The sequence below is a fragment of the Notolabrus celidotus genome, chromosome 19 (genome assembly GCF_009762535.1).
Source record: "Notolabrus celidotus isolate fNotCel1 chromosome 19, fNotCel1.pri, whole genome shotgun sequence".
NCBI lineage: Eukaryota > Metazoa > Chordata > Actinopteri > Labriformes > Labridae > Notolabrus > Notolabrus celidotus.
Genome location: NC_048290.1, coordinates 22,094,412 through 22,112,765, shown reverse-complemented (window position 1 = coordinate 22,112,765; position 18,354 = coordinate 22,094,412). Strand labels below are relative to the sequence as shown.

At 39.5% G+C, this 18,354-nt stretch overlaps 1 long non-coding RNA gene across 1 annotated transcript in view; it reads left to right on the top strand.

Moving 5' to 3' along the window:
* Window positions 1-15,800, top strand: part of LOC117830977 — a 67,853-nt gene extending 52,053 nt beyond the window's left edge. The window contains exon 5 of the long non-coding RNA XR_004634881.1: window positions 14,428-15,800. This is a non-coding gene — a long non-coding RNA (uncharacterized LOC117830977). The remainder of the gene's footprint in view (window positions 1-14,427) is intronic.
* The last annotated feature ends 2,554 nt before the right edge of the window (window positions 15,801-18,354 follow it).

Here is an 18,354-nt window from a genome sequence, read left to right as displayed (position 1 = left end):
CAGCCAAGGTGGCCGGGCTTCAAAGAAATCTGCTTGCTTTAGCTAAAAGACTGGCAGACTGGGCCGCCAAAGACCTTCATTCTGTTAGAGCACCAAATGTGGCCCCCGCTCAGGACACACAGACACCCTGATTTTATTATCCTCACTCCCCTGAGAAACTCATCTCATCCCTCTTTTTGTTTGTGTGACTGACCATCAATGTGGAATAGTGAAGTGCTGCTGTCCATCAAAAGGCAGACACATGCTGCCTTTTCCTGGGTCAAAGAGGAGTGAGAGTGGGGTCCCCACAGTAAGGGCAGAACAGACAGCGGCTGTTTAGGTTTTACTTTCATTAACGTGATGCATCAGATTGCAAGACAAGTTAAAGTATTTCTGTCAAATGAGTTGTAAAGACTTTATTCTGAGTTGCTTTTCATCCGTCCCCCTCAAAGATAAGCATATTCAAACATGATGTTTATGCAACATACTTGTCGGAAATGTGTCCAAAATGAAAGCATTCAAAATCCATGCTTGCCCTGTGAAACGTGTTTGGCTGCTGTTGTACAAATCAACGATCACGCTATATTTATTCAAACCGTATTCAAAAGTGTGTACCTTAAAAATAAGAAGCTTATACATATAGGTAATGCATTGTTTCCATAAATCCCTTAACACTCATACTTGTAACAGCAATTTTAGATTACCCAGAAATCAAGTTAGAAACAATGCTCTAGTCCAAGTCTCAGAACACTTTCTTGAAGACCCCAAGAAGTTGATGTCCTAAGTCTGAGCTGAAGAAGGCGAGGATCAGTCCAAGTCAGTTTTAACTTTGTTTGTGTAGCACTTTTTAAAACAGATGGTTACAAATTGCTTCACAAACATACATATATTCAAAACTTTCAAAGCATATATAAAAACATAACGACAATAAGCATCTGACAGAGTACAGTCACACAAACACCAGACAAACGAAGACAGACGAAATTTATAAAAATGAGTTTTAGGCCACAGAATCAGGCGACCTGATGTTTTTGGGGAGACTGTTCTCAAGTTTAAGGGGCTGCCACTACGAGCGCAGGATCACCTCTGGGTTTAAAATGTACATGGGGCAGAGACAAAAGACCCTGATCAGAGGATGTAGAGAACGGTCTACTTCTTATTTAAGGAGTGTTAAGGCCATACATTGCTTTGTAGTTGATTAGTAAGATTTAAAATTGACCCTGTAGCTCACAGGAAGTCAGAATTGGGGGTATATTGGAGTGAGGACTAGTATTTGTTCAATATAATTCACATTAAAACTGATAATTTACACTAAGGCCAGTGAACAGGAATTCAATAGGAGTATTTTTGTCAACATTTCTGTCAACATTTCTGTCTTCTTAAAACTCCTCTTTTTCATGGAGCTTTGCAGTCGACATGTTTAAGCATAACTGAGGCGAATTACACAAATTTTAACACTGTTACTATTATCGCTATCGTTTATGATTTAAGTCACTTTGTAACAATCAACAACTTAGAGATGCATTCATCAGCTATACTGCTGTTGCCTGGTTTATAGGATTGAATCTTGCTAATAGCGTTTCTGCCACAGTGTCAACAGGTAGAGGAGTGTTTTGATACGTGTGTGATCAGGTTGTCCCTGGCGTTGCTTAAGGTGATGATAATAAAATAGCTGTTTTGGGGTTTGACCAATCAGAGTCAAGTATTTGGTAAAGAAAGGTAATAATCTGCTGTAACAACCCAACTCTGTAACAAACAGAAAAACCCTGCTAATAAGTATATTTCTTCATTAAATAGACATTATTAAATAAAGTCAGTGCTATGGAGAGAATCTCTGCCGTTTCTCCCTGTGTTTTCTTCTCATTTGGCCCAGGTACACTCAGTTTGGGTCATTTGAAGTCCATTTGTTTTGCACAGGTAATCTTGTGTGTTCTTTTGATGTGTATCTTTACATTGATAACAAAATGGAGATTTAATTTTCTTTGCACAGCTATCTTTGAGTTGTAGGATGATAGTTAGTGGGTTTGAAAAGGCTGTATTTGGTCAAGTATTGCATGGCTTGGAATTAGAGTGAAGGTCTGGTGAAGGATTTAATTAAAGTTACTAGGTTAGTCTAATTGGTAAGAATTAGAGATTAAATTAAAGTTGACTGGAGATTGAATTTGGTCCAAAGAACACAGAAGTTCAGTTGTGTCCCTGTCTGTGTGCGTCTCTGTGTTGTGTCTGTGTGTATGCACGTAAAATGTTGGGCGGTACAGTTAACAGTCAGAGTGAGGCTGCACATGTGCATGTTTGCAGGCATGATTGGGAGTGTGTGGACACACGCATGCATCACTTAGATGAAGAGAGAGTGTCTGAGTGTCTGTGTAAGTATGTGATGAGGGTGTACTGAGCTGATGGCTGCAGATATCAGTCTGAGATACTTAAGTCATAAAAGTGTGTCTCGGAGCCTCTTGGCTGCACTGAGCCTGGTGCCTGATGTTATCACAGTGGAACAGTGGCCTCGCTATCAGAGCAGAAGAGTACAGAGGCATTCCTATACCACTGGGGCTGCTGTCGGGCCTGTAGCTGTGACTGGGGGCCGGAGACGGCGCTGCAGGAGCACAGGGAGTGGTGTGGGAGGTTGCCACATTGCTGTGTTGTTGGATTATTTACAGCGGGGTGTTATTAGGGCTTTGTTGTGCAGGCTTAAGTAGACTAACAGGGCAACAAAAGGATGTCAAATGCAGTTTTGTGTTTCAGCATAGCCTCGTAAATCTCCAGGGTAATGACAAAGGCACCCCTCCTAAGTTGCTCACTGTAACTTTCATTATTTACTCTGAGCAGTTGAGGCTATTAAAGTGACACCCTCTTTTATCAGAATTTTATTTGGTTAGACAGCACTGTCATAACGCCCAGCGGTGAATCAGAAACACCAAATTGCAACAGAAGAAGCACTGCACATGTCAGGTGTAGTTTTCAACTAAGATGAAAATCCTTCAGATGCATTTGTCAAAATGTGACATACAGTAGCTAAAAATGTCATAATCCATGAAAATGAATTTCCCTTATTCCCATGTAAATATTATTTTAGTTATGTCCAAACATTTGATCATTATTAAAAAATATTTAGTTTGACAGTAGTTATAATAGAAACACATCGAAAAATATAAGTGTGTTGATAACACCTTTTAAATAAAACTGTGATTTTCAAAATGTTATCATGTGTAAATGAAGAACTTGTAGTACTGGTATTTACCATCAATGACACAAAAAGAGAAAGACTTATTTTAAAGATTATTAGGCAAAGTCTCAGTTAAAAACAGCAACAACCACATGTAGTCTCTGGTGATACACAAAGACTTTGAGTAAGATGCACACACTCTTTTCAATCTTTTGGAAGCGTTCACTTTGAGGACCAAGGTAAGATTTTCTCTGACAGTTATTATTTTTGAGCTGGTCCTTTTGTACTTGTCATTTTTGGACATTGTTTACCTCTACTACATTGATATTGATATACTAAAAGCAGCATCATAACTGCGCCTCAGTTGTTAGTTAACTTGGCACTTTGAGCCACTTTGTTCTAAATGTTCCTGATGCCTCTCCAACTTTCATACCTCTGGCATTGTAGTTATGAGTGATGGCTGGCCTCAGTCATGAGGAGTATGCACGCTTGGCAGATAAAAGGCAATGTGTTGTGTCCAAATGTTAGCATATAAAATTCCAGACGTCAAATGTTTAGGACCGGTGTAATAAATAGAAATTTTAAATAGTTCAATAATATCAATCATATATACTAGAATAACATTAATAAATATGAAGGTCTTAACCATCATGTCTTTACTCATTCTCCCGTTCTCTGAGCAGTAGCACCCAGCAGGCCTGTGTCACCTCAGTGCAGAAGTCAGAGCTCCTCTGACTGAAACTGCATATCATCACACAGGGTATCAGCACCTCTCAGGCCGCCGTATGCCAGCAATTGTCTCTGGCCTGGATTAGTTTTTGTATCCAGTTACGGACTTTTATTCCCGTGGAGTCAGGTTCAGCATGGCACTGAGGGCCAGCAGTGCCGCTGAGAGCCGGGTGATTTATGTATTGCTGAGTGAGAGGAGCAGGTTCAAGTCAGAGGTCTCTGGGCAGGGTAGCATGCCATAATCCACTTGTGTGTGTGTGTGTGTGTGTGTGTGTGTGTGTGTGTGTGTGTGTGTGTGTGTGTGTGTGTGTGTGCGTGCGCATGTGTGTGTGTGTGTGTGTGTGTGTGTGTGTGTGTGTGTGTGTGTGTGCATGCGTGCGTGCGCATGTGTGTGTGTGTGTGTAAGAGGACAGTGTGTATAAGTAACTGTTGCTCTCTGCAAACATAAATGTGTGTGTATGTTTGAGAAGCTGAATGCGAGCCAACCCAAAGCTCCCGGCAGGGTGCCGTGGTCTGTTTGGCTTGGAGCGACTCCATTTGTTTGACTGTGAGCATGCCGGGAAGAGTTTTGGTGTCGTAAAAATAATGACAGGCTGTGAAAGAAGGGATCATCTGTTTATGGGCTGTGTGGATAAGTAGAGGAGTGACACTGACAAGTCAAACAATGACATATTAAACTTTTAGAACTCTGGAGTTTAAAAAAAGAAAAATGGTTGCAGCCCCTGAAGCACTAACTTTGGAAGCTTTTCTATAATGTCAGTCATGTGGATTTGACTGTTGTGTCTCAAAGCTGAAGAATGCCATGCAGACACATATATGTAATGCCACTACCACTCACAATGGATCATGGTTTTCTTTCAATTCTCAAACCCAACTAAATCAATTGTATCTACACAGCAGCCATTTTTTTCTGATGTCACACTAGTAGAGAAAGGCACACATGCTGTTATAATCTCATTTCACTGTGTTTTTGAGGTTGTAACTCATACAAACAGTATATGTGACAGACGTTATCATTTCAATTTCTCTAGAGATAATCTGGAGGTACATACTGCCATATTTCAAGGTATAACAACTTAACTATTGTTGCTAACCAGGAACTAAAGATGTTGACTCTTGCTTAAGCTAGCATTCAACCACCCACGGCCAATGCAATGTTATTATAGCGAGGAATCAATGCCTTTCATATCCATCTATCAAACTGTGATATTAGCTTTAAGCCACTCTTTTGTTAGTAAGTATAAGGCTAACATCATGCTAGCTTGGAATGAATGCCCTTCCTTCCCATCTATCAAAACACTTATATTAGTTTTAAGCCACTTGTTTGCTAGGAAGTACATTTTAAGCTAACTTTATGCTAGCTAGGAATTAAATACATTCTTATCCATCAAACAGTTATGCCTTTGAGGAACGTCCTAGCTATAGTACTACCACTAGTTAGTAACTAGATGAATTTATAGCATTAACTGTTGGCTGTAGCTTACGACTGATGAGATTTTTAAACTTGAAATTTGGCCAAATTTCTAGTCTTTCAAATTCTAGTCAATCGTTAAGCTGTGACATGCTATTAGTTTGTCAAATACTCAAAATGTATACATCCTAGAACACAGCGTTGTAACCACATTTTAGATAACCATCCTGACTTTAAATGCCAGTTCTGCAGATTTTAAGTGTAGTGCTGTTCATAATAGTAAAAGTCAAATACTTTCTAACCTTGTGATAACATAGGAACTTTTTAAGATTACACTTTAATAAAATAAAATATATATATTTTTTTAACTTGTCAAAGCTGAGATGAAACATTTCATGGTTCAAACACAAACCAATGATAGCAAGCTGTCACAAGTGGGCCAAGAATCAATTAAGGTCTGCTTAACACAGCCTGGGCCTTTGCAGCCAATATCCACCCGTCTCCATATTCCTTTGAAATATGATGTCCCAAAGATGAAGCCATATTTACTCTCGATGGTGCATTTTGGATCCCTGAGACATTTGAAAATGGGAGCATCTGTCCTGTAGACTGCTCAGCCATCTGGATATGACGGGACAGGGAAAGGATGTTAATGCACTTCATGATGAGAAAGGAGGATGACACCTTTGACCCTCACTAGCCTTTGACCCCTGTAGCCGATATGGAGCCAATGACGCTATGGGTTTCCTATATCTGGCATATGCTGGCCAGGCCGATATGTTAAAAGAAATTCCTCATTTGCCACACAGTGTTTATATAGCCGCTCCCCCATGTTGTAAACAGGCAGGCTGTAAGAAAATAGATATTTACTTCACAGGCTTTCTATTTGATTGGAGGGAGAAAAATTGACATGCATATTGGATATGTTGCCATGCTTATTGCCACAAATGCAAATGGAATACCTGAGCAGTGTATACAAGTATTGGGTTAGAGTTTAGGTTTCTTTGTATACTGTTGTACCCTCTGTAATCACTCCTCAACATGTGTATTGCTGCCTGCACACCCAGCAGAGATTGGGTGTGCACATTTTGCCAGCCAAACAGAGTTTCAGTTACATCCACAGAAGCACACAACCACTGCTATGTAAGAAGATCTGACCCTAAATCACTGCTGCATTTCCAGGAACTACCACTAGTGTGACAGGGAGGACAAAACACCCTCCATGATGGCTGTGACTACTGCAGCAGCAGATTCTTGGGACATTGACATTTATATAGTGTTTCCCTTGGGGTACAGCCAGGGAGCCCGAGGTGGCTGGAGTCCAGGGTGCTGCGGTGGGGGTTTGATCTCTTTGTGTGAAGCCATGGTAGCAGAGCCCTTGTCAATCACAGCCTATGGGCAATGACAGATCACTTTTCCACGCTGAGATTTAATTAGAAATTAGTGTGAAAGTCACCTTTGACCTGCAGTCATGCAGCACTCTTGTCATGGGAAGGAATTCTGTGCATATTTGGGAAGCAGACCACATTTAACGTGAAATAATAGAGCTCCAATGAAGCGGTCATTGCTGATTTTTTGATGGGATGTTTTATAGGAATGTAAAGGATGGTAAGAATCAATTAATTCTCAGGCCAACTTCTTTTTTTTTTTTGAATACTGTTTATAAGTTAAAGCAATGATAAATATATGAGAAATTTGGCTGGAAGAACCACTCAATGATAGAAGGAACACACCCTGCAATTCTTACACCCCAACACTTTTTTTTGAAAAACAATTCTTACTGGTGACAGTTTTAAGCCTTGTTGTTTTCTGTTTAAATAGTGTTGTGTATTAACTTTCAGGTAAGAAATCTCTTAAGAGATAGGAAAAAAGTGTCAGTCAACACTAGCTGTCCCTCCCCTTCCGGCTTACATTGAGTCATAGAACTGATAGCTGCCTGTCAGGGCTGCATTTCCAGTCATCTGGCCAGTCCTGGGTGCTAAACATTGACCTTGTGACCTCTGCTCATGACCCCTGACCTGTGATGTTGACCCCTTGTCCAGGGGGATTGGTCCCTTATATATCTCAACTGGCCGTCTCCATTGACTACCTGCCAGGCACCTGCTCTGAGAAATGAAGCCAAGGCGAATGCCTCTCCTGGGAGCCTTTTGGGCTCAGCAGACAACAAGGGCCCGCCTCAGCCCTGCATGTGAAAAGGCTTTGAGTGGCCCTGGTAAACCAATCTCCCTAATTATCTATTGAAAGAACATTCTTTTTCCCTGCCCAGTCATTACCTTGATTTCAATTGCTGAAAAGTAACACGAAGGAGCTAAAAGAAAGGAGAGAGGAGGGAGAGGATGTGGAAAAACATACATGCATGCATGTGCATGCATAAGCACACTTAGGGGACATATAGGAACACAAAAGACTGTGTGTCCTCCTGATTTCATTAAAGTTAATTGTAGGTCAGAGGGAGCAGATTCGGGATATAAATCCTTGATACGGGTGCAGGTCAAGGCAATGAAGAGGAATTAAACATGAATAAATGGCCTTTAGCTGCACTTTGCTGCAACAATAACTGCTGTTAGGGCAGACTGCGGGTTCGCCCTCACATCCATTACTCAACTTGAAAAGGATTATTTTAATTTTTGTTATGAATAAATTGCATTTTTTTTCAAAAGGGCACCTCAAACTCTTTATGAGCCAGTGTAAAACAGAGTAAAATAAGGCTAATATCTCTTGACAGGAGACATTTCAGGAATCTTTGTTTGTGTAAGGGCGGGAGAAGGTATATGATTTTTCCTGAGCGCTGCTGAAATTAGTAAAAACATCACAAATATGCAAAAATTAGTAGTAAAAGAAATGGAAAGTGTGCTTTAAATCCAGAGAGAGGGAACAAAAAACAAAGATGAACACTGAGAAAAACACTTGCCTGTCTGTCTGAATTGAAGGTGTGTGTGAGATACATTAATCATACATCAAGCTTGCCAGACACAGGAGTATCAGTTTTGCAGAAGTTGTGCAGAGGGTGTTCTTGGCCTTCATATTGTGCTACCTCTTACTTAGTGCAAATACATCAGCTGATAAACTCACTGATGATCCAATTCTCAGCAACAACCCAAACAAACCTCTCAAAACCCTTTTTTCAGCACTCTGTGAAGAACTTCACTCAGAGTTTTCCAGAGATACATTTTGCCCCTGTGCATCAGTTACCATGGTTAAGGCTGTCTGCATGCTGCACCGCTGGGTCAAGAGCACGGAGATAGTCACTCAAGAGCCGGCTCTCGGGGCTCTAGGGCCGTTCTCAGAAAGCACTCAGGGCTTGCATGCAGTCACCGTGTAGTGGAGGGGATAAGAGGGGACATGGTTACCCTTTGAAACTAAATATAGGTCATGACAAGCACCAGTTAGGTTTGTGTCCCATGCTTGTAATGTGTCTTGTTTTGTCTCGGTTATTCTTCTGGTGTTGTGAGAGTTACTTGGTACGTGACTCTGTGTTGTTGAAGCGTTTTAACATCTGTTACCAAAAACAAAGAGATAAGGAGGTACAACATGAACCCACTGCTGCACAGACACTTGATAGGAGGAGATAGTATGTGATGTATTGGCAGAAGAAGTTTCTTTAGTGGTCATCTAATGCTTGATAGAGTTACAACATCTGAATGTTTTGTATTGATTATAAAGTCCTGAGATTATTCATTGTTTTTTTTCTTGTAAATATATACATGACTCATGAAAAATTTAAATAGTCACAGAAATAAGAATATGACTAAATTGATATACCTACACCTTTTTTTTCCCCAACAATGTAAAATATACAGATCCCTTAAAGTCTCACAAAGATGATAATTTATTATTACAAGTAATTACATTTTAAATGATCTTGTGCGCACAAGATGTTGTCTTATAGAATATTCAGTGACAAAAGGGTGACCTCGACTGACTTAATTACTTTCCAACAATGCAAAATATTTAGAGCCCCTTAGGTTAAGCAACTGTGAGGATTTTCATCTTGTGTGTGCAAGATAACTTGTGCACACATGTAACTATCTTATGTGCATAAGACAATTATCTTGTGTGCAAAAGACATTATCTTTTAAAATATTTGCACAATATAATAATTACCTGTGGGGACATATTAACATTGTGTGTAAAAGATAATAACTTGTTCACACAAAATTGTTATTTTGTGCGCACAAGGATCAGGGGTATCTCTATTGTCCCCAAACAACTTTTTTTTTGTTATATATAATAAAGATCTTCATAATATAATGACTATTGTGTACAAGATAACTATCCTGTACTCACAAGTTACTTCCTATATTTAGACATATATGGGATTTAATGATAGTACTGCAAGCCTTTCATAAAACCAGACCAACTTGGCCAAAAAATGGTACCAAACAAGATTCTTTACAATCCAGATTCTGACTATTCTGGAGGAGTTCCCATAGTCCTGGCCCTGAAGTTGTTGGAACAACTGGCTCATCCTTGTTTGTTGTTTTGATCTTCCATGGATCCAAAATGTTTACTATTTGTATGTGGTTTTAAGTCATGCCTTTGTTCCTTGTTATTTGCAGGGACATCACTTCATTTATACAAAAAACAGTTGAATCTAGTCCTCTTCTGGCAAAGCTGTTCCCATATTCATATCTCCACAAGTCTTTTATGATCGCCCACAGTCACACTTGATCCACAGTTACCTCTGACATCTGTTTGTGACCTCTGACCTCCACCAGAAAGACGCTGCCAGGCTGCACTGGCTGGTTGCTGTGGTCAAAATAACAAAACCATGTCATGATGTGGCGATGTTCTCAGCAGCTGTGACTGTGCCCACAGCCTCAGTGTGGGTGCTGTCAGGAACAATAAACGCTGTGGGTTTCAGCTTTTACGCCTCACAGCCATCTCTTGTGGACCCTCCAGGCTCCTGTAGTCTGTACCAACACCACATCACGGCACTCTGCTGACATCAGACAGCTACGACAAGGCTAAACATAACCTCTGATACTACCATCAGAGGATTCATTCACATGCAGGATAAATACACTTTTTTTTTTACATTTGTACATCCAGTATTCACATACATACACACGTTGGACAGGGTGAGGTTCTAAGGATCTCATGATTAGACCCCAATAAGCTCTTTGTAGACAGCTGCTCCACAGTCACATCATTTATCTTCCTTTCCAGGACCACTTCAAGGCTGTGAAGGGTGCTGGTTTCTGGGGTCAGTGGTGGGCAAGGGTCTGGATACGTGAGTAAAAATGTGGGGATATAGCGTTGCGTTAGTGCTACAAGTGATGAAATGTGTAAGGCGATCAAAGGTCAACAAAAGTCCAATTTGTTGATATTATAACTCATTTTTAAGGGAGCTAGGTGAAAAACTTTTATATTTTGGTGGCTTCTGTCCTTTTTCGTTAATTGGAAAGGAAAAAACAGGAGAACAGTAACATAAAGCTACAAAACAAGCAAAATCAAGGATAAAAACTGGGCTATAATAACACAATCCAAGCTAACAAAATCCAAAATGTAGAAACTAAAGCTTCTCAAAATTGTCCATTTCAATTTTTATCACCCAAATCCCAAATGAGGGGGGGGGGGGCTTTTATTTTGAAGGCCAGACAAACATGAACATAGATTTTTTCAAATTTGCCATCTTGCTGTGTCCATTGATACTCATAACAAAGTATGTACATGTTTGAAGAATTGTTTTGTCCCCTATTCAGTGTCAGAAATAGCAAATACAAACGTTTAAGGTCCTGCGAGGAAATTTGTTTGTTCGGATGCCCCTTGTGGAGGAAGTCATACATCTAATTCCTTCAACAATCTTGCCCTGTATGCATTAGGAGTTCTTTTTTACATTCAATTTAATTCTGCTTTCATTTAACAGTCAAATGTAACACTCACTTATTAGCAGTGGAAAAAGAAAAAAGAAGGCATTGAAAATTACAATATACATATAGTCAATCTTGTTGCTGATGGTCTCATTTGTTGGGTCATAAACAGGCATCACTGTCGGCTTCAGTCTGTTTCATAACCAGCCTGAAACACCTCACAGGAGCTTTAATTCATAAATATTTTATTCAAGGGGTGAGAGTTTGAATCAGTTGGTTTACATCATTCAAAAATGGATCCAGTTCTTCAACTTTTTCCATGTTTTGAAGAGCTGCAATGACATCCATCCCACTTGGCAATATTTCAAAATGATCCACTTAAAAAAAGCAACAAAAACCTGTACAAATTAAGACTAGGATTACATTTTATGGAGTAATAAGTCAATATTTGGGGCTAAATGCTTCCATGTACATTTCATTCTTGCTGCTGCTTCAACGTAAATGCATTCCAGTAGACGCTCACAGATCTAAGGGTTTGTGTGTGTTTCCTATTGATCTGATTGATTTATGTGAATCAAATTCAGTAAAAGGATTTGTTCAGACTTCCATGCTCAATATATTTTATGCAATTCAGTTAGCTTCAGGTCGGCTTAAAATTGGCAAATTTCATGATGGCCAAGTGCATCAAATCAGTCATTGATGCTTCATGCTCCTGCTGAAGATCACTGTGAAACTTTCCTCCCCCCTGTCCCCCTTCTGTGTGTGTGTTTGTGTGTGTCTGCAACTGTGTATGGACGGAGGCTGGGCTGTGGGGTGAGTGATGACACTGGCGGTGTAATCCCACCGACATCTGCTTCTAATCTGCAACATGAAAAAGACACTCTTGTGACCCCTTACCTGCCCCCAACCATCCTCTTACCCCCCTCCTTCTCTCTCTCTCTCTCTCTCTCTCTCTCTCTCTCTCTCTCTCTCTCCTCTCTCTCTCTCTCTCTCTCCTCTCTCTCTCTCTCTCTCTCTCTCTCTCTCCTCTCTCTCTCTCTCTCTCTCTCTCTCTCTCTCTCTCTTCTCAGCCCAAATCAAACAGTGTATCAGGTTACGAAACATGTCTACCACAAGTTGCAATCAAACAAGACTAAGAGAGAGAGTCAAACCTCTATAGGTTGGTCAGGAATTATATTTACACGCTTTCCGGGGGCTGCTTTCGTTTTGTTAGTCGATAACTCAATAAAGCTTTAGCCAACCTGTTAGTTTCCAGAATAAATGCCACACACTGATGATATAATTCAAGCAAACATAATCAGAAGCGTAGACAGCTCCTCAAAACAGTGTGGATTTCCTTTTTATGTCACTCCAAATCCCACATTGAGAAGAAAAGAAGGGAGCAGAGAGAAAATTTGGGGTGTGTGCAGCATGTGGGGATGAGGATTGCCTCACTGTAGAGTAAAGTATTTATTCAGAGGTAGTTGAGAGAAAAATAATACAGCAGCCTGAGCAGATGAGCAAAGAAGAGGATGTGTGTGATTGAAACAAGGCTGCAATTAGTTTTAACTGGCTGTAGAAATAAGCATGGCAGGGCTCTCAGGGCTTGGTGGCTGTAAATCTGGAGCCTTGTAGGAGTATTGTCGGTTCATAACCCCTCTCTCTCTCTTTCTAGCTTGCCCTATCCCTCTCTTACGCCTCCCTGGGGGACATTTAGCTGGGGAAATGGAGCTTTTCTTCCCTTTATTTGACTTCCTCGTCACTGGCAAACTCTCCTTCCTCCCTCTCGCTCTCTCTTTCTCTTGTTGTCTGGCACACACGCACACACGCACACTCACACTCGCCTTGACCCATGTTTGCAGGACCCCCTAACTGTTGGTGTGGGAGGACAAGGACACAACACAGAGATACATTAGAGGAAATCACTTCCTCCTTTCAGCAGGCGATGGCTCTGGGAAGTCGAGTAATGCTTCCGTCTCTGGTCTGTCTATGAACACTGATTTAAATTCATTATGTTGATGCAGGTTTACATATAATCACCACATACTTTTGGCTGTGTGCTGATTGGATATCTGTGAATGTCCATTCTTCTATTTGTGTAAGAGGATACATAGTTTGTTTTGAACGCTGCATTTAAGAACATTTTTTTGGGGAATCGTAACTTAAAAATACACCTTTAAGAGGTCTTTAACATAAAATATAAAAAATGCAAAGTCGTATGAAACAAAGAGTTAAAAATTGTACAAAAGAAATTCAGAAGAGACAAAAAAAACCATGTAATATTACAAGAATAGTCGTAAATTTGAGTATGATACATAATATGAAAAGAATAAAGCCATAGTGTTAGAATAAAGTCATTATATTACAGGGATAATGTTGTAAGAGACAAAATGTTGAAAATGTACAAGAAAAGTCAAAATGTCAAAACAGTCAGCTGCCTGCACTTAAATGAGGAACGTGGAGCATGTACTATAACAAAATAATTCTCATGAATTAACACATTCATTCTTTTAAAATAAACATTTTTTTTTAATTCAGTTTCTTTTTCTTCAAATCTCATATTTTTTCTCTTAATTTGGTCCTACTGCTCTTCTCTTATTTATAATATCAAGATACTTCATATCACTGTTCAAAATGTATATATTAGTATATTTATGGTGAAGAACATTCTTGTTTTTTAGAAGCTTTATAAACTTGTCACAAAGCTGAAGATGGGAATTTAAAAAAATGTTCTCATAGTCTTCAACCACCAGAGCGTCTATCACTTCGAACTCTTTCACCAAGAAGCTTTGATTATCTTTGGCAGAACTTTATTTATAGAAAGAAAAGTAATGTTTAAATATTTGAACAAGTAATTCTCAGTCCGGTGAACAACAACATTTCGTCAGGCTGTCTGGGTGTCTTTTATCCACTCCATTTTTACATCTCATGTAGGAAGAAACCATTTTTGACCTGTTGACGGACACAAATATGCAAAAAGGGAACAGCAGAGCTAAAAAAGAGAAGCAAGAAGTAATGTGCCAAATGTGGGAGCGGATCTCTCTGTTCACACCTCCAGTTCAAGGCCTCAGCAGCCGTTTAGTCAGTCCCACAGAACACACACACACACACACACACACACACACACACACACACACACACACACACACACACACACACACACACACACACACACACACACACACACACACACACACACACACTTTCAATTTCTCCATCGCCTTCCATCCAATATTCCCTTGACTGAAAGACTGAAACATGTGACAATAACATTCTCTCTCTCTCTCTCTCTCTCTCTCTCCCCCCCCCCCCCCCCCCCCCCCCCGTCTCCCCCCCTCTCTCTCTCTCTCTAGCCGCTGTGGGTCAGTACTCAGGGTTTACACAGGGGGCAAAGGTGTTAATGCTTCATGCTTTAAAGAAGTACAAGATGTCTTCACTTCAGCTCTAACAGGCACCTTGGCTAAAAGCTGGAACTAATCTTCGAGGTGTGTGTGTTTGTGTGTGTGTATTTAAGAGTGTGTAAAAGAGGGCGAGGTACAACTTGAAAACTATTCAAAGCAGGGAGATAAATTTGTATGTTGGTGTTGTTCAGAGGAGCTCCCCCAGCTTGACAAAGTAAATATCGCCAACGTTTTCATGTTTCTCACAAGGTTGCTTTCTGTACAAATGGCAGATTACTTTGAGTCCCAGATCATTTTAATGACTGTTCTGATTCTTATGATGCCTGAATGTAAACGTGATGTAATTTCCGCATCAGTGGCCTGCAGATGTTTATGATTTGCTTTTTATAGTATGTATCACACTTTACACACTTTCTCTGTATCCTTTGTTCTTTACCTTGCTTTACCTTACTTATTATTCTGCTCCACTGACCTTTAATGCAAGTCCTTTTATTTGTTTTACACACGGTGAGAAGTCTTTCTAAACATATCTTTCCTATGTACATGAAGCACCTTGGTGAGAATGTAAAGACAGATATGAATAAATGGCTTTTCTTGCACTATAAAAACTTAAATCTTAACATGTACATTTTTCTTATTAATCCTTCAATTATATCAAAAGATAAGCCTCATTCACAACGACAAGTCCTGATAGTGATCTCATTTCAAGATATTCTAAGCAGAAATGTAGGCCTGAATTTCTTCTAATGAGTGAAATTTACTTGTTTAGCTTCTTGTTCTTAAAGTAATGTCATATATTTTAAAAAAAAACCTTGCATTGGCAGATAGTTTTACTAATTTAAAGCAATTCTGGCCTTTATTATTGGCTTTGAATATCCTTAGAATACAATGTTTTCTGGAATCGTCCAACTGAGATATAAATGGCTTGAAATACAACAGATACACGTGCTAAGATTTCAGTTTTTGCAGTGTATGAAGTATGTTGCATGTTTGGCATTCACATCAGCCTCTAAAATCAAACTGGTTGCACATTTATTTCAGCAAAACTTGGCTTAGGTCATCCTACTGAGAACGAATGAAAACACATTTGCAAGCAAATCAATTTTTACAACCTTTGCGTGTTTATTAGATATTCTGAGGCTAATGCAATAAAGTGGCCAAAGCCGATACTGCGTGCCACGGAGGGTGGTGGAACAGTTCCAAACAGTAATGTCACCTCTAAAGAACAAGAAAATATTGTATGTGGAAGGAGCTTTGTGATTGAAGTGGTGTGTTTATGAGTGAATATGTTTGATTAAACCCATACAGTACTGGAAATGACAAAATGCCTGTTTTTCTGTAGCTTTTTTTTTTTCATTGCAGGCATGGGAGCAGACTACTCTAAACATACATGCACACAAGCACACTCTCACACACACATACACGTTGTCCTCCCATCTACAGCCAAGGGAAGTAATGAAAACAAATGGCAGAGTTCTATTCCCGCAGGGACCCGAGGAGGAACTTAGTCATCAAGCTAATTTTATTCTTGTCTGGCCCAGAGACTCCATTTCCTCTGGGTGTTTTTACAAATGCCGGGCTGCACCACGCCATCGGCCAGTGATGGATATGAGGGCCTGATGGCCGGATGGCAGATGCTGGCCCTGTAACTCAAGCTCCAAACACTCACTGATGACCCCCTTTGCACCCCGTGCGTTCCTCACTCAGTGCAATGTTGCTGCTCTGGTGTACGCATGCAAACGTGGACTTTAAACTATCTGCACTTTGATAACAAATAGCAAATTAAAAAAAAGGTTCACTTTTAGAAAACACAGGCTAGAAGAAAAGCAATCAACGTTTGTTATTTTTTAGGAAAAGCAAAAGTCAAGTGTGCAAAAAAAACACTACCAATATATTTCAATACAGTTTAAGCATGACAATGGGGCAAAGTATCTCAAACCAATCATAAATGTATCATTTGTAATTAAATTTTTTACAGTCTGCTTATTATGTTGTCATGTTAAGTAGTCTCTCTTGTAACAAATTCTAAGCATGCCTGATTACCTCTGCCTTTTCCTCCACTGTCTGTTAGGAGCAGGAATCATATTACAGCTAGTGGCAAGCAGTAGTTTAGCAGCTTAAGCAGAGGGAGCTCTTGAATCTGCTGCAGGCTACTGGGGAAAACTTTTCAAAGGGCTGCTTAAGCTTGTAACAAATTAATCCATCATGCAATTTGTTGCTATGTTTTTTAAATCTAAACCCTGACGTTTAAACGCAGACATGTTTATGCAGGATATATAAAGGGGCTGCTGCACCTTGTTGGAAAAAGTCATGAATTGAGTCAGGATTAAAGCTGGTTATGAAACAGATTGAATTAACAGTGATGACTCTTTATGACCTGAAAACAAACAAGACCATCAGCAACACCTATGATGCTTATTACATTTGATTTTTTAAATGTCTAACCACTGTGAGGAGGTCAGAGTCATATGAGATGATTTACAGGACGCTGAAAAAACAGCCTTTGTTTGCTTTTTCCACAACAATTATTCTCAGTGATTCACACATTACACTGATAAAAACAGCATATGAGAATGTATTCCGAAAAATACTACTTACAAATGTACTGGACCAAATCAGCAAAATAAGTCGGAGGTACCACTTTGTCCACAGGGGGCGCTAAAATCAATACAGACTGAAAGTTCCCTGCCAGAGCTTTAAAAGTATAAGTCCAATCAAAAAATTTTAAGATTTGTTTCAGGTTTCTTTACTTTTCGTGGCAACTACCTTTTTTGAGAACTGTTTACAAAAATATCCTAAATATAAGTGAGTTTTTTTATACTGTTGCCTGAGTGCAAGGCAGATTATTTTCATGCATTCATTTAAAAACAGAAAAATTAACACCAAATCCAAATCATGAAAAAAGGTACAAGAGCACTTGAAAAACCTAGTAATGATAGAAGTAATGTAATGTTAAGCACACAGCCTTAATTATGAGTTATCTGAATAATATTTATATTTATGGCCTGTTTAACAAATAGATGATACTCTAGAGTATAAGTAACTAACCCCAATCAAAAGCTATGAAACTGAATTTTTTTGTTTGAAATGTGTAGAACACAACCTTAAATATAAGGGTGATTACCAGAATATAAGAGGAAACTTTCACGTGCATCAAACATTTTTATCTAACTCACGCAATAATAAATGCCGGGTTGAAAAAAAAACAAGCTTTTCCAATTTTCCAATATTTTTCAGTAGATTTTTGTTTTAGCATGTTAAGACAATAACACTGAAAATTACTTTTTATGACAGTTATGAGCATTTTCTCTCCTCTTTAAAATGTAATGTGTAACATCATATGCTTCTGTCTATTTCCCTGAGATTCAGCATAATATATTATTACACTTTCTCTAAAATGCTCTTCAGAACAAGAAGCTTTTTCTTCATAACTGCAGAGATTAAAAATGGATGCTAAAAAGTCTAATTTCTCCCTAAGTTGTGGCTCGAGAGATGGGGAGCATGTCACAATGCTTCATCGGGTTAGCTGGATTGGTTGGATCAGTATTACATCTCCCTGTCCTCGCTCGCACCAAAGTCCCATTCTGCGACATTTGCACAGCTGGGGGCAGAGGACACTTGGGACAAAGCAGAAAGAAAAGCCAAATGGCCTCCTGTTCCAAGTTGTCTTCAAGCAGCTTGAAGCCTTCATTCCAATGCTCCCTGCATGGATTATTCAGTGACTGCACCCTTTTAGTCCTGGCTGTGGCCCGCAACATTAAAAAGAACCTTATTGTTGTTGATTTGTTAGATTGCAACAACTTCCAGGAGAGAAGGGAAACATTAAAAAGCAATTAATATAACCAGAGTGCGAAGGACATGAGGAGTCGCCTGGGCCTC